Raw genomic sequence first — 17,723 nt, 5'->3', positions numbered from 1 at the left:
AGACTCTGACCCCTGGTTCTAGACTCCCCAGCCAGGGGAAACACCCTCCCTGCATCTACCCTGTCAAGCCCTTTAAGAATTTTGTATGTTTCAATGAGATCACATCTCATTCTTCTAAACTCTAGAGAATAAAGGCCTAGTCTACTCATTCTCTCCTCATAGAACAATTCCCCTATCCCAGGAACCAGTCTGGTGAACCTTCATTGCACTCCCTCTATGGCAAGTATATCCTTCCTTAGGTAAGGAGACCAAAACTGTTCACAATACTCCAGGTGAGGACTCACCAGAGCTCTATATAATTGCAGTAAGACGTCTTTACTCTTATACTCAAATCGTCTTGTAATAAAGGCCAACATGCCATTTCCTTTCCTAATTGCTTGCTGTCCCTGCATGTTAACTTTCAATGATTCTTGTACAAGGGCACCCAGGTCCCTCTGAACACCAACATTTCCCAATCTCTCACCATTTAAAAAATACTCTGATTTTCTATTTTTCTGCCAAAGTTCACATTTCTCCACATTATATTCTATTTGCCATGTTCTTGCCCACTCACTTAGCCTGTCTATATCCCCTTGAAGCTTCCTTGCATCCTCCTCACAACTTACATTCCCACCCAGCTTTGTATCATCAGCAAACTTGGATAGATTACATTTGGTCCCCTCAACCAAATCATTGATGTACGAATGATGTCAACTTGACCTACATCCATCATTTGCATGACAGCTCCTTGGCTAGAGCGGGCACATCGCATACCCTCCCCACTCTGGTGGAATTTAGGGTAGAATTTAAATGGGGCATAATATGGCAGATCCTTGCCAAATTCAGCACTCCCTTTCCCCCCGCCCACCCCCTGCACACTACCAAACTATCAAAACTTCTGCTCCATCTTGAAGATTCAACTGTAATGTATATGCCAAAATATCATTTTTAAAAATAAATGTAAAACTCTCTGAATAGTGGCTGATCTCTCACCTAGTACTGCTACCCTCACTCCACATTCAAGACTCAGGAGTGAAAATATAATGTTCTGTTGCAAACTTTTGGGGGGAAAATTCAGTCTCGCCCCGTTTGGGGAGCGATTATCGGCCGTGCGCAAAGTTTAGCGTTTGGCGCTAATTATTGCCTCCGACAGCAAACTTGGCTTTTATCGCCCCTGGAGGTGATTGGAGCGCTAAATCAGGCACTACACACCTCTCTTAAGGCGCAAAGGCCGAGGAGCGATGCGCTAACTCAGAGCGCGGGAGCAGCACAGGTGCTGTCAGTTAGCCATGGAACACAGACACACTGGCGCCCGACAGTTCTTAAAGGGGAGGGTCGATCTTGCGCTCCAGCTACACCCTAATCACTGGAGCCTTGAATCTCGGCCTGGAGAGACCTGTGCCTAAATCTTGCAGCCAAGGACTATGGAGAGGGCCAGGGAGCGAGCACAGCGCTTCAGCAAGCGGGCCTTGGAGGCTCTGTTTGGTGCGGTGGAGCGCAGAAGATCAATACTGTACCCAAAGAGTGGCAGGAGTCCTTTGCCACGCGATTACAGAAGAGTGTGGAGGGAGGTGGCACAGAGCGTCTCCTCCAGGAGCATGGTGCCCAGGACCCATATACAATGCAGAAAAAAGTTCAACGACCTCACTCGGGTCATCAAGGTGAGTGGCTTTTTTTCAATACCTATCCATCCCTCCATCTCAACCTCACTCTATGGCCAGAGGCTCTTAAGACCCCAATGCCCAACACTCATCCAACACGTATGGCCCTCTCATGAAACACACACGCACATTCCACACTTTGCATACAGTAAGGGCTATTCACCTATGGGAGGCACATCAGGCAAGACCATGGCTGCATACAGTAAGGGCTATTCACCTATGGGAGGCACATCAGGCAAGACCATGGCTGCATACAGTAAGGGCTATTCACTTATGGGAGGCACATCAGTCAAGATCATGGCTGCATACAGTAAGAACTATTCACCTATGGGAGGCACATCAGGCAAGACCATGGCTGTATAATTACTCAGACACCATCCTTTTTCTTGCAGGCCAAGCTATCTCATAGTAGGAGACAGCAGCAGTGGACGGGTGGAGGGCGGCCTCAGCTGCAACCCCTCAGCAATCTTGAGCACCGCGTCCACAGGATTGTGGCAAGCCGGGTGATCGGTCCCGTCACCACTGGAGAGGCCGACCCCGTTCTGGACAGCAATGGTAAGGTCATCACCTTTTTGTCCTCTTTCCTTCCACTTGTCCCTCAGAACACCAGCCTTTGACACTTTCAATCCAAATTACTAAATCGCTGCACTCATTCCTCCCTTACTGCCACCCTGTCCTCATGCTAAAGCCACTCTTGTACCTCCCTGCTTTCAGATGGTGATTCACCAGCTGAGGAGATGGGCCCTCAAGCTGCCAGTGGGAGTGAAGCTGCAGGCGAGGAGGAAGATGAAGCCGGAGCATCAGCGCCACCCTCTCCCGAGGAAGCCCATGCCCACAGTGGGAACACGCCTTCCCTGGAGGGGAGCAGGGAGGAAGGGTCTGATGAGGGTGAAGCTCCAGGACCCAACAGGCTGTAGCAACGCGATGGGGGTAGGGAAGCTCGGGGGCCTTCTCCCCGAAGGGAGAGTATGCCAGCGAGTCCTACTGGATGCAGGGGAGGAGCGGCTGATCGCTGAAATGAACACCCAGGTGGTGGACATGCACACTGAGCTTATGGGTGCAGTGGGAAGGGTGCCCGAATGCATTGAATCACTGGCAAGTAGTGTGGAGCACTTCGCTGTAGCACAGGCGGATGCCACGCAAATGTTTCGTGCTGCAATTCAGTCCCTGGCTGCCATGACCCCATCTCTGACTGCTCTCATGCAGACTCAGATTGAGGCCACGCGAGCACTGACTGCTGCCATCCTCGCTGGTTCGGACACATTTCCCTGGGGCTCTCACCGCGCCGCAGCAGGCCAGCAATCTGTGCTCCAGCAGATTGCTCCGGATGCTGAAGTGCTGCCTCGTGGGAGTGCCAGTGTGTCGGTCGAGCAGGGAGTTGCTGTTCTCTCTCTCAAGATAACAGTATTCCTGCTGCCACCACTGTCACTTCTCCACTGCATTTGCCACCGCCTGTAGGACAGACTGCTGCCGCCCATGCAGAGTTGGTGCAGTCTGCAGCCGGGCCCTCCAGGCCCAGAGCTGGTCGAGGCAATCCTTCAAGGACATCTGCAGTCTCAGGTTCTGACAATCAGCAGCCTTCCACTTGCCTTGCTGCAGCCACTGGAGTCCCATTATGGAGGAGCAGTAGGGTAGGAAGGGAGGAAGTGCGCAAGGGAATAGGATAACCCTCGAAGGGCAAAAAGTAGGCGGTGTGACGAAATGTTGGTCAATTTTTTATTAAAGGCCGAGGTTCATGGTCAAACTTTTGTTTAGTGTTTTGGACATTATCTCCAGGTTGTGAGAACCAGTTATGTTAATGACTATTTTTTTGTGTTTCTTTCCATTTGTTTGTCATGAGGAAATGACACACACAGAGTTTGTAAAATAAATAAGTTTTTGTATTTAAAATGTACATGTTTAGTCTTTGCAATCATTGCTGCCTTGGCCGGCTTAGGGGTTGCGGGTTGGTTTCATTCATGTTGTTCTCAATGGCAGAAGCCATTTCCTCAGCAGGGGCCTAGAAGCAGCTTGCTATCAGCCGTTGACGGGCGGCCCTTCCAGTTTCTAAATTGTAGGCCTCCCTCCCGCCTTAGTGTTGCTGATGGTCATCCTCCTCCTCTTCCTCCTCCTCTTCCTCCTCCTCCTCTGGTGGTGCTCCAAGGCCTGGTGGCATTGGCTGGGTCCCGAGGATTGCCAGGTTATGCAGCATGCAGCACACAACAACGAAGTGAGAGACTCGCTCAGGCGAGTACTGCAGGGCTCCTCCAGAATGGTCCAGACAGTGGAACCGTTGCTTGAGCACGCCGATTGTGTGCGCAACGATGTTCCTGGTAGCTTGATGGCTCTTGTTGTACCACAGCTCAGCAGGGGTGTTGGGCGTACGGAGCGGTGTCATCAGCCAGGTGCACAGTGGATATCCCTTGTCCCCGAGAAGCCAACCACCTGGGTGATGCGGTGCCTGGAAAAGTTCTGCCACAGTAGTCTGGCGCAGGATGTATGCATCGTGGCTGCTGCCAGGATAGCAGGCATTGACAGCGAGTATCAGCTGTCTGTGGTCACTGACCAACTGCACGTTTAAGGAATGGAACCCCTTTCGGTTGCGGAAATCCTCGGCATCCTCATGTGGAGCACGCAAAGCCACATGCATGCAGTCAATGGTGCCCTGCATCATGGGGAAGGCCGCTATCCTCGCAAAGCCCATAGCGCATTCATGCTGCTTGGCCGGGGTCATGGGGAAAGGGATGTACTCTCGTCTCCTTTTATAGAGGGCATTTGTGACCTGACGGATACAGCAATGGACCGCGAACTGGGAGATATTAGCGATGTCCCCAGTAGCTGATTGAAATGAGCCGGTGGCATAAAAGTTGAGAGCCATTGTTATCTTCACTGCCACCGACAGAGACGTCCTGCTCCTCAGTTGAAGCTGCAGATCTGGCTAAAGCAGGTGGCAGAGCTCAGTGACCACCTCCTTGCTGAAGCGCAGCCTTCGCAAACACTGCTCCTCAGACATATTAATGTATGAGAATTGTTGGTGAAATACCCTGGGAGGGTAAGGTCTCCTGTACAGAGGCCTGTTGGCCCTCCTCCACCTGGCCATGATTGCCACTCTCTCTCGCCATCTCTGTGGCCTCCGAATCTGCTGGCGCAGGACGATGCCCCCAATTAGTGCAGCCCCCATAGTCTCTTGGCAATCAAAGTAATGAAGGTCAAAAACTAAAGTACCTGCAAAGTTATGGTCAGAAGCCAAAACTACTTCACACAGCGTTGACTCAATGCAGGAGTCTCTCTTTCTCTCTCTCAAAATCTCTCTCTCTCTCAGAATGAGTGGTGCAAAAAAGCCAGGAAGAGGCCCCCTTTAAATAGCGCCCCCCCCAGCCCCACAGCGACTGGGAAGCGTTCCAGTCTACCTGTCGTTGGTTGCGCCAGGCGGAAAGGAGGGGGGCGCCACTCAATTTCTGTTCCGGGGCACCACAAGGGCGTTGCACGCTCGAATGACTTCAAGATCTGCGTGCGCAGGAGATCGGGCGGTATTGTTTAGCGCCGCCCCAAAATGTCTGGTCAATTCCGCGAGAGGCGCAGATATCGCCGCGCCCGGGCGCTAGTTGCTTTGCGCCCCATTAGCACCCTCTTAAGGCGCTAACGGGAGGCACAAACCAACTGAATTTCCCCCCTTTATTTCCTGACATCCCCCTCTACTCATTGAATGGAATGGACAGGAAAAGAAGTAGAAACCTAGGGTTAGTGATGGAAGGTTATTTTTTTTTGTCTGAAACATAGAACTGTTGTAAACATTGCAGCCCTGAATGGCAGACCAGCCATTTCATGGAGAACTTAGCATTGTATTTTACAGATGAACTTTAGGATAATGCCATTGTAAAGCCTTATGTGGGAGTATGCTTTCAATTAAAATTTGTGCAAGGTCTCTTCCAATTTCATGAACATCATTTAAGCAATTAACAAAAACGGCTTCAATCAGGTTTTACATATATACAAATTATATTTGGACATGCAATATCAAACTGTGGAGAAAATTGTAGAACCTTCTAAGTAGAACCTATGTGTTCCATAGGTAGGACAGTGAAAGGTAAAGAAGCACGATGAACCAGAAACCAAAATACATTTGAATATGCAAATTCATTTTGCTAAATGCTAAAATCTTATTGGTGCACTTGGTTATTTCATAGAATCATAGAATGATACAGCACAGAAGGAGGCCATTCAGCCCATCGTGTCTGTGCCGGCTCTTTGAAAGAGCGATCCAATTAGTCCCACTCCCCTGCCCTTTCCCAACAGGCCTGCACATTTTTCCCCTTCAAATATTTATCCAACTTCCTTCTGAAAGTTATTATTGAATCTGCTTCCATCCCCCTTTCAGGCAGTGCATTTCAGATCATAACAACTCGCTGCGTAAAAATATTTCTCCTCATCTCGCCTCTGGTTCTTTTAGCAATTACCTTAAATATTGCCAATTACCTTAATGGTATGAAACCATATGGCAAAAACATTTTTATTTCAATCTTATTTTTACATTACTATTTAAATAAATATATATATATATTTCTATAAGGCCCCAGTATTTTTCTTGTTCTTGGCTTTTCTGGGTGCTTGTGAATATTCTTTTGTTCTGAAGATGTAGCTCGATTTCTACTGATGGTCCAGGTCTGGTTTGATCTATTATTGACACTAAAAAAAGAGTTTTGGAAGAAGGAAATCAAGGTGCAGAATTTGTAGAGAGGTTTACATAGTGACAATGATTTACTCTGCTGCCTTAAATAACATTCACTATTATGTCTTTCTGCACTTCAACCAAACAGATAGTACACTGAGATAACTCATCCAGCCTGCTTCTTAATTGTCCCATAGTTGTTCATTGATTGATGACCAGATACCTGTCATATTATTTTGCTTATTATAAAAGCAGATTGTAAACTCATTTTGCTGGATTCACAAAAGCTTTGGAGCTAATATCCCAGCTGCCTCACCTTTGCTTGTCTTGCTGGCCACTACAAATGCCACATTTCTAGTGAATAGGTTGGGCACATTCCTGTTGGAATAAGTCATGACCCTCCTTATTACCTTCCACCAAAAAATCAGTTTCCCTGCTTTATGCTTACCTATTGGCTTCAGTTGAAGTCTTTTTCCATGGGGGCAATTCGAAGGTACAAGCAGCTCCAGGCTACCATCAGGAGGGGAGGGTGGGGCTGTCATTGGACCTGCGATCGAAGCCATGGCATAGGAACAGAAGGTTCTGGACTGTGATCGGGAGTGGGGGAGGAGCAGAAGGCTCAAAGCCGTGATCGGGTTTGAGAGTGGCTGAAGGTTTCATTGTGAGGACTGGGGGTGCACTCCTGCTCCTCCTGACCCACAAGGAGTGCTAAAAGGAGCTGATCTTTAGCACTCAATTTGGCCAGCCGACACCTCCCGCCTTGGATCTGTTATTGGGAATCCCACAGGCCTCCCCCTCACTCATAGTTAAATTTAAGTCACGGCGCTGATTATGTCATCAGGCACTGGAATATTAATTAGAACCCCGCTTTCTTTTTGCGGGAACCTCTTTGATTGCCTGATTTCAGTTTGTTAAAATTTAAACAGCTGGGAATGGGATCAATCCCGATATTTTAAACCCCCCCACCCCGATGCTCTCACGCCCATGGGGGGTAAAAATCAAGGCCTATGATCCTGTGATGCTGACTCCGCAGCTGTTGTATCCGTGTGTTAATGGAGACACGGAATGCAGGAGTTGGTTTAACAGGTGTTTACTGAACAAAGTCTGGAGGTGAACTAAAAGATACAAGACGCTATACAGGCTTATATACCCGAGTGGTCACTACCGGTATTACAGTACACAGGGGCTCTTAAAGGTACATACACTACAATTCCTCCCCTTTAGATAATTAGTACATAACATTTTAAGTAATCATTAATTAACATGTTTACAAGAACAATAATCTACACATTTGCTGCAGTTAATCAATTATAAGTCAGTCTCTCTGGAGGCTTCCTGACTCTGTCCGGATAATGCCTCGGTGGTGTAGTAGTTTTCGGTGGTGTAGTAGGTTCGTTTGGCAAGGTTGATTCGGCTTGAATGCCAGTTTCGGGTTCATCTGGTTCCAGTATCACCGGATCGGAGGTAGATACTATGGGTATCTCTGCTTCATCATTAGGCATATAGAGTTGTGGTGTAGGTTGTCCCTTTTCGGATGACTCTATGATCTGGTCAGCATGGCGCCTTATTATGCTTTCACCAATGTCCACGGTATACATCAGCGGTCCTAGTCGTGTGCAAATAGTTCCAGACTGCCATTTCTCGGTACGGTAGTCCCGGGCCAAAACTTGTTGACCTATCTGGAAGGTTCTAGATGGCTTTTCATTCATGCCTTGAAATTGTCGGTTCTCTACGTCCCTTCTGATGTTTGGCTTGATCAAATCCAGCCGGCATCTTAGTCTTCTATTGAAAAACATCATGGCGGGAGTTTGGTTTGTAACCACATGTGTTGCATTCCTGTATGCAAACAAGAAGTTATCTACCTGATGTTGTAGATTTATGTCTTCATTACCCATGGCCTTTATGGCCTTCTTGAAGGTCTGGACAAACCTTTCAGCTAATCCATTGGTGGCGGGATGGTATGGGGCGGACGTGTAGTGCTTAACCCCATTGTTTTTTAAGAACTTCCTGAATTCTTTGGACACAAATTGCGGTCCATTATCAGAACAGATCTGTTCCGGCAGCCCATTCCTGGCAAATATGGTCCTTAATACTGTGATGGTTTTTTCCATGGTGGTGGAGGACATCTTTATTACCTCCGGCCACTTGGAGTGTGCATCAACCGCGATTAAAAACATTGAGTCCATAAATGGACCAGCAAAGTCGATATGTACCCTTTGCCATGGAGATGAGGGCCACTCCCATGGATGTAGAGCGGCTTGTGGTTGGGCGTTTTGGACCTTCTGGCATCCTAGACAGCTCTTGGTCATTTCTTCGATGTCTCCATCGATACCTGGCCACCACACAAATGCTCTGGCTAGGTTCTTCATTTTCACTCCACCCAGATGCCTCTCGTGAAGCTCCTTTAGCACTTTATCCTGGAGTTTGGGTGGAATCACCACTCTGGATCCACACATCAAGGTTCCTCGGCACACTGACAGCTGTTCTCTTCTTTGCGAGAATGCTGGCAACAGTGGTTCGCCATGTGCTGGCCATCCCTTCACCGTTAAATCGTAGACTCGTGAGAGAGTCATAAAAATATCAGGACATACCCCAACCAGAAACCCTGGATGAACGGAGAGGTCCGCGCACTGTTGAAAGCACGCGACGCAGCATTTAAATCTGGCGATGCGGCGGCTTACAGTGCAGCTAGGACCAACCTAAAAAAGGGCATCAGGACTGCCAAAAGGAAACAGACACTGCGGATAGAGGATCACTTCCGCAACAACTCGGACCCCCGGCGCATGTGGCAAGGCATGCAGACCATCACTGACTACAAGGGCAAAAACACCAGTCCCCCGGTTAGCGATGCCTCCCTTCCGGAGGAGCTTAACAACTTCTACGCTCGCTTCGACAGGGACAACAGGGAGCCGGCTACCAAAGCCTTGCCACCCCCGGAAGACCAGGTGCTCACTCTGTCGACCTCCGACGTAAGGGGTGTTCTACGCGGAGTGAACACACGAAAGGCTGCTGGGCCGGATAGCATCCCTGGACGGGTACTTAAGGAATGTGCTGATCAGCTGGCTGATGTCTTCATCGCCATCTTCAATCTGTCATTGGCCCAGGCAGTAGCCCCTACATGCTTCAAGACCGCTACCATTATTCCTGTGCCAAAACAAACGGCTGTGACGTGCCTGAACGACTATCGACCTGTCGCACTCACACCCATCATAATGAAGTGTTTCGAGAGACTGGTCTTAGCCCACATCAAAGCCAGTGTTCCTACCTCGCTTGCCCAACAGCAGTTTGCCTATCGTGCAAACAGATCAATGGAGGATGCAATCACAACTGCTCTACACTCGGCACTGAATCACCTAGATGGTAAGGAGACCTACATCAGAATGCTGTTCATAGACTACAGCTCAGCATTCAACACTATCGTCCCCAACAAGCTGGCCACCAAACTCCAAACTCTTGGCCTGAACACTTCCCTCTGCAACTGGACCCTGGACTTCCTAACAAACAGACCCCAGTCTGTCAAATTAGGTAACCACACCTCCCCCCTGCTGACCCTGAACACGGGGGCCCCACAAGGATGTGTGCTGAGCCCCCTCCTCTACTCCCTCTTCACCCACGACTGTGTGGCTGTTAATGGTTCCAACACCATCATCAAGTTTGCGGATGACACCACGGTAGTAGGCCAGATCACCAACAACGATGAGTCAGCCTACAGGGAGGAGGTCCAGCATCTCGTGAAGTGGTGCGCCGATAACAACCTGGCCCTTAACACCAAGAAAACAAAAGAAATCATCGTGGACTTCAGGAAGTCCAAAGGCGGAAGTCACACCCCCATCCACATCAATGGGGCTGTGGTGGAAAGGGTGGACAGCTTTAAGTTCCTCGGAGTCCACATCACGGAAGACCTCTCCTGGTCCCTCAACACCTCCTCTCTGGTGAAGAAGGCCCAGCAGCGCCTATATTTCCTAAGGAGGCTGAAGGGATGTAATCTGTCACCCCTGATCCTCTCTAACTTTTACCGCTGCACTATAGAGAGCATCCTGACAAACTGTATCACAGTATGGTATGGCAGCTGTAGCTACTATGACCGGAAAGCCCTGCAGCGGGTAGTCAAAACTGCCCAACGCATTACCGGCACCCGGCTACCGACCATAGAGCACATATACCAGAAACGCTGTCTACGGAGGTCACGGTCCATCATCAAAGACCCTACCCACCCCAGCCACAGTCTGTTCACCCTCCTGCCATCTGGGAGACGCTACAGATGCATTCGCACCCGTACGACCAGATTTAGGAACGGCTTCTTTCCCAGGGCTGTCATCCTACTGAACTCCACAAATAAACTCTAAAGCCTGCACATCTGCCAATGCACTTTATATGGTTATATTTATGTTAATATACTACAAGCCAAATGTATGTTGAATGTTTAAATGTCTTAATCCAAATGTACACTCTCGGGAGCCGCAAGCCTACATTTCGTTGTACTGCACTTGTGCACTAACAATGACAATAAAAGTTGATTTGATTTGATTTGAATCGGGTCATTTCTCGTTTCCTTTTCAATGGTAGAATTTGTTACTGGTAGACATTCTACTATGGTTGAGTGGAACATCTCCACTGGGTCCACTGTAGGTGCCTCTTCTATCGTTGGCAACGGTAGGCGCGATAAACCGTCAGCATTCCCATGCTGTTTTGATCCTTTGTATTCTATGTCATATTGGTGTGCCCCTAGGAAAAGGGACCACCTCTGTAGCCTTTGCGCTGTCATAATGGGAACGCCCTTTTTAGGGTTGAATATGGAGACGAGGGGTTGATGATCAGTCAACAAGGTAAATTTTTGTCCGTGTAGGTAATGGTTGAATTTCTTCACTCCCCACACCAGGCTGAGTGCTTCCCTGTCGATCTGGGCATAGTTACGCTCAGCTGAGTTCAATGAGCGTGACGCAAAAGCTATCGGCCGATCCGAGCCATTAGGGAATCTATGCGATAATACCGCTCCTACGCCGTAAGGGGATGCATCGCACACCAGTCTGATTGGCAGTGATGGGTTGTAATGAGCCAACACTTCCTTGGACGTGATCAAGCCTTTACATTTATGGAAGGCACATTTACAGTCTTCGCTCCATTTCCAAATTACTCCCGTTTGTAGCAGTGCGTTAAGAGGGTGCAGAACAGTTGACAAGTTTGGTAAAAATTTATGATAGTAATTTATCAATCCCAGGAACGACCTTAATTGTGAGACATTTTCAGGTGCTGCGGCTTTTATGACCGCTTCAATTTTTTCAGGTGACTTATGCAACCCTTCTTCATTAATTATATGGCCACAATATGATATTTGTTTCTGGAAAAATTTGCACTTGGGGCGATTTGCTCGTAGGCCCCGTTCTCTCAGCCTAGTGAGCACCTGCTCCAAATTGGCAAGGTGCTCGTTGTCGTTTTCTCCTGTTACAAGGATGTCATCTAGGTAGCATTGAGTCCCCGGAATCCCTTGCAGGACTTGCTCCATAGCTCTTTGCCAGATAGCTGGAGCTGATGCTACACCAAAAACCAGTCGATTGTACTGGTACAGACCTTTGTGTGTGTTTATCATGAGATACTTTTTAGAGGCCTCCTCAACCTCCATCTGTAGATATGCCTGTGCCAAGTCAATTTTGGTGAAACGTTTCCCTCCGGATAGTGAGGCAAAAATATCTTCTATCCTTGGAAGAGGATACTGTATCATGTGAAGGATCGGGTTTACAGTCACCTTGAAGTCCCCACAGATGCAAATTTTTCTCTGTTCTTCAGATTTATCATTATTCAACGTTTTCTTCATGACCAGGACGATGGGTGTTGCCCACTTGCTCCAATCTACCTTGGATAACACGCCTGCTTTTTCCAAATTCTCCAGCTCTGCCTCGACTGCTGGACGAATTGCGTATGGCACCGGCCTTGCCTTAAAAAATTTGGGAATTGCTGCATCTTCCACTTTTATTGAGGCGGTGACGCCTTTCAAGGTTCCTAGTTCCTGTTGAAACACTTCTTTGGCGTTAGCCAAGATGTCTTTTAATCGTTCAGGTATGATGTCATCATCATTTTTTTTCTTACTGGTCACTGTCAGTGCCTGAATGGAGTGCCAGTCTAAACGTATCTTCCTGATCCATTCACGTCCCAACAGCGGTGGACCACCATCTTGCAGAACGTATAAATACAACTTCTGTATTTCCTTGCCGTTGTATACAACAGGCACCTTTATTTTCCCTCTGGGGTATACTTTCTGCCCCGTATATGTCTTCAAGATAATGGATGTGTCTTTCAAAGGTTTATGCGGAAATAGCCGCTCGTAATCCCGTCGACTTATGACGGTCAGAGCTGATCCTGTATCTAGTTCCTTTTTAACTGGGGACCCCGCTATTGTGAGGGTAACCCAAATGGTCTGGTAATCTTCTTTGGCAATTACATTATGTAATTTGAGACAGCTTAGTCTCTTGTTTCCGGAGTCGCTATCGCTCTTCTGGTCTTCGGAGCTACTGTCCGTCATCATTTGTACCTTTCTGTACTTTTCCTTATTGATTTTTTTTCTGTCAGTGGATTTTTTGTTTCCAGATCGGCATACACGTGCAATGTGCCCCATCTTTCCACATTGCCTGCATGCTTTGTCCTTGAACCAGCAGTCCCTCTGGTCATGCGTGGATCTGCCGCAGCGATAACATCTCTCGAAACCCCGTGTCATTTCATGGGTGCCGAAGTCCTGTGGCTTTTGCTGTATCTCTGCAGCTCCTCTTGCTGCTGCTTCGTATGATACAGTCACATGAAAGCCTTGTCCAGTGTCAAATCTTTCTCAGAAAGTAGCCTTTTCTGTGTTCCTTCACTTAGGAGACCGCAGATGAATTTGTCTCGTAGAGAATCTGCCAGTCCTGCCCCGAATTGGCAGTGCTTTGACAGCTTTCTTAATTCGGTGAGGTAATCAGCGTTACTTTCATTCTTGTGCTGATTCCTCCTGAAGAATTTGAATCGTTCCGCTATGAGCAGCGGTGTTGGGTTTAAGTGCTCCTGTAGGGTATCAACAATCTCCTTAAAATTCTTGTCCATCGGTTTGGCTGGAGTGATTAAGTTTCGTAACAGCCTGTATGTCCTTGTGCCCATCAGATTTAGAAGTACCGATGCCTTTTTATTATCCTCTACTTCATTCGCTGTGCAATATACCTCCACTCTTTCCACATATGTGGTCCAATCCTCTATATCACTATCGAAAGCAGTAATATTGCCAGTCTTAGGCATCCTGAAAATCAAAAATGGCGCCTCCCGCGCTTTCCTTTCTTCCCTGCCGAGAAAAAATGGCGCCTCCCGCGCTTTCCCGCCGCTGCCGCTGCTGACAACGCTGTTCTCTGCGGTTTTTTATTTACACAGATATTTTTAATAGTTGGAGACTCGTTCCCGCCGGACTCTCTGGGACTTTTCCCTCCCTCTGCTTGGTCCAAATGCCGACCTGCTTTGCAGCGCCGGCCGTCTCCCGAGTGCTCCACCCTCCGTCTCTGCCTCCGCCTTCCGACTCGCTGCTCGGCCCCGCTGCAGAGCCACCCAATCGAGCCCCAGCCCGCCGCCCAGGAAGGATTAGTCCAGTGCCTGCCACCAGCCCGGCTAGCTGGTGAAACCACAGTTTTTTTTTTTTGGTTTTTTTTTTCTTCGACCTTCGTCTGAGGAATCGATCTCCTTGAGGTGCTGCCGAATTGCAGGTAAGTCCGTTTCCAATTTGTCGCCACTGTTGTATCCGTGTGTTAATGGAGACACGGAATGCAGGAGTTGGTTTAATAGGTGTTTACTGAACAAAGTCTGGCGGTGAACTAAAAGATACAAGACGCTATACAGGCTTATATACCCGAGTGGTCACTACCGGTATTACAGTACACAGGGGCTCTTAAAGGTACATACACTGCAGCAGCCAGAGTAAATAGTCTTTCCCTAATCACCCTTACAATGTCATTTGTAATTTCAAAAACCTATCATCATCTCTTCTCCTAGCCTTCTCTGCTCCAGTGGAAATAGTCCCAGTATTGGACACTTGTCTCCTCATGACTTTGGTTACAGCTATATTGGTGCTGTCAGAGGGATAGAAATCTGATTGGAGGGATTCAAACAGGGAGTTGCAGAAGAGACAGACACTAATCTAAGAGGCAATACATTCAAGGATTTAGAGAGGAAGCGAGGCCAGAGATGGGGTAGCAGTTTGCAAGAACAGAGGGGTCAGGAGTGGGTTTTCTGAGGAGGGATTTGATGGCAGCAGTTTTGAAAGGAATGGGGACAGTGCATGAAAAAATTAGCTCCATTTATAGGCCGCGATTTTGCCAGCGCTCAGAGTGCGGGTTCGGAGGCGGGTCAGCTGTTGAATTCAAAATGATTGATGGCGGGTTGGGAACCCGCCACGAACCCGCCTCCACACCAGTTTCCAAAGTGTCGGGTCTGCCACTTCAGAACAGACCCGACACCAAGTGGCGGGAGAGGCACTTAAGGTAGTTAACAGCTTGTTAACACCTTGTTAAATGCTATTTTGCCAGGCTTTTTCTCTTTTCACACATTTTCAACGTGTTTCACGTTGTTTGGCAAACACGCCAGTTGAGCGTGTCGAGTCTTCCAACGAGCTGAATAGTTCACAGATGCAACTGCAGCATAAAACCTAACCTCTCACATCAGTTTACTTTCAAATGCCAGAAATTGCTGATTTCATGACTTGGAAGACACATTTGAGCTGTATTGAGGTTGTAAGTGTGTGTTGTGAATTCTATATGCACTGTCACCTCCTTGGAGCACACTCTCTCACCACTGAAAGATCACTTCTGCCATCTCAACTTCAGCTACCATCTATTCCAGCAGCATCAGTGCCCTTGAAAAAATCTCACCTTGGTACTCAGAATCCCACCACGATCAGCCCCAACACCAACATCACCAGGCATACCAACATCACCAACAACAACACCTACCTTCTCTGCAATCACCTGATGCTGCACAGGACACAACGTCTCAGCACCCAACCACATTGTTGCCCGGGAGGTCAGCGATGGCATCACCATGGCCAGATTTACTTCACTTGATGCTGTTCACCCTGGCTGCCACATGATGCGCCAGGTTAACACCACCCCACCCCAGCGCCATAACACATTCCTACAATGACCAAGCCATTCCTTTCACACTCATCACCATTGCGGGGGATACTGCTATGTCTCACCATTAACTGCAACTCACAAAGACACTACCAAAGGTGCACACAGATCTGTACAGTAAGGCAAAGTGTTGAAAATAAAGTTTCAATGTTTGACACCACATTAACAGAAAATTTACATGAACATTGCATAAAACATCAAAGTGCCTACCCTTGTGTATTGTTAGTTGGTATAATTGGACTAGGATGAGGGTGAGTGTGAGGGGTGGCTGATGAGATGGGGAAGTGATAATGTAGATAGAGAGGGATGGGTGGAGGTGCAAGGTAAGTTGGGGTGAATAAGGATGTGCAGGAGTAGGATAGGGAAGGCAAAGTGATGGGTATCTGATGAGTGGCAGAGCAGGATGAGGTTGAGTGTGGCTTTGCAGTAACATTTCGTGATCTACTGAGATCGTTGAAAAGTTGGCGCCACTGCAGCCTGGTCCTCCTGACGACATCCCTGCTTTTGCCCTCCTGTGCAATGTGCTACCAGGCTGCGTTGGTGTCCTGGGAAGGTCTCTTCTGCCCATGGGAAGGGAAGAGAACATCCATAAGCATATGGAGGGAGTAATGCGAGAGCCTGGGTGCAGCCCTGTGCCTTTGTGCAGTGCTTGTCAGTGTTTGCAGCACCTCAATGCCGCAGAACACTGACAGAACAACTGTCAAAATCAATGTGGCCATGGTCCCTTTAAGGAAACCGTCTGATGACGCGTCATCAAATGACATCATCAGACCCACTTCCTATTAATTGGCCAGGAATCCCGCAGGGCGGGCTTAACAAGGCCAATCTACAGAAATTCATTTTCAGAGAGTGGCTGCAGATGAGAGCGGGACTGGAACCCACCAACCAGCTCTACCGCCGCCATCCCACCTCCGCAGGGAAAATCCTGCCCATAATATCAGCTAGCATGGGGATCACAGAGGTAAGTTGGATAACTGACCTTGCTGCTGTGTAACTTATCACCTGCTGTATTACCAAGTAGAAAAGAACCCTGAGGGTAGTTATTTCCTAAGTACTTTATTTTATTGTCATTTTATAATAGTTTAATATCACTTCCTCTAACAATAATGGATGTTGGCAAGTGAGTCACAAGGCAGTTACACTAATCAATATATTATGATTGGTTTACAACCCACCTAAACCATGAGATTTATCAAACTGTCTTGTTAGTCACACTCATTGGCCTTTTGATAGGTTGTAACATGTTACTCTTTTTTCAAGGATCATAAATTGAATCATTTTTTTATTAGTTTACTGAAGATTGCATGATGATCAGTAATGGCATGTAATGCTACTTAATGTCAGTGAATGTAGGGTTTCAGTCACTTGGCTTGAGATATAAGTAAACATCAATAGTAAGGAAAATGCTAGAATCTATTATTAAAGACGTGGTAACAGGGCACTTAGAAAATCATAATAGGATTGGGCAGAGTCAACACGGATTTATGAAAGGGAAATCATGTTTGACAAATCTGTCAGAGGTTTTTCAGGTTGTAACTAGCAGGATAGATAAGGGGGATCCAGTGGATGTGGTGTATTTGGATTTTCAGAAGGCATTTGATAAGGTGCCACACAAGAGGTTATTAAACAAAATTAGGGCGTATGGGATTGGGGGTAATATACTAGCATGGATTGAGGATTGGTTAACGGACAGAAAACAGAGAGCAGGAATCAACGGGTCATTTTTGGGTTGGCACGCTGTAACTAATGGGTAGCACAAGGATCAGTGCTTGGGCCTCAGCTATTCACAATCTATGTCAATGATTTGGATGAGGGGACCAAATGTAATATATCTAAGTTTGCTGATGATATAAAGCTGGGTGGGAATGTAATTTGTGAGGAGGATGCAAGGAGGCTTCAAGGGGATATAGATAGTCTAAGTGAGTGGGGAAGAACATGGCAAATGGAATATAATGTGGAGAAATATGAAGTTATCCACTTTGGTAGGAAAAATAGAAAATCAGAGTATTTTTTAAATGGTGAGATTGGGAAATGTTGGTGTTCAGGTGGACCTGGGTGTCCTTGTACACAAATCGCTGAAAGTTATTATGCAGGCACAGCAAGCAATTAGTAAAGCAAATGGTATGTTGGCCTTTATTACAAAAGGATTAGAGTATAAGAGTAAAGATGATTTACTGCAATTATATAGGGCCCTGGTGAGACCACACCTAAAGTATTGTGTACAGTTTTGGTCTCCTTACCTAAGGAAGGATATACTTGCCATAGAGAGAAGGTTTGTGAAGGAATACGCCATATAACCTA

Source organism: Somniosus microcephalus, chromosome 7 (assembly GCF_052327205.1).
Source record: "Somniosus microcephalus isolate GS21.2 chromosome 7, FLI_Smic_1.0, whole genome shotgun sequence".
NCBI classification, from domain to species: domain Eukaryota; kingdom Metazoa; phylum Chordata; class Chondrichthyes; order Squaliformes; family Somniosidae; genus Somniosus; species Somniosus microcephalus.
This window is presented reverse-complemented; position numbering follows the sequence as displayed.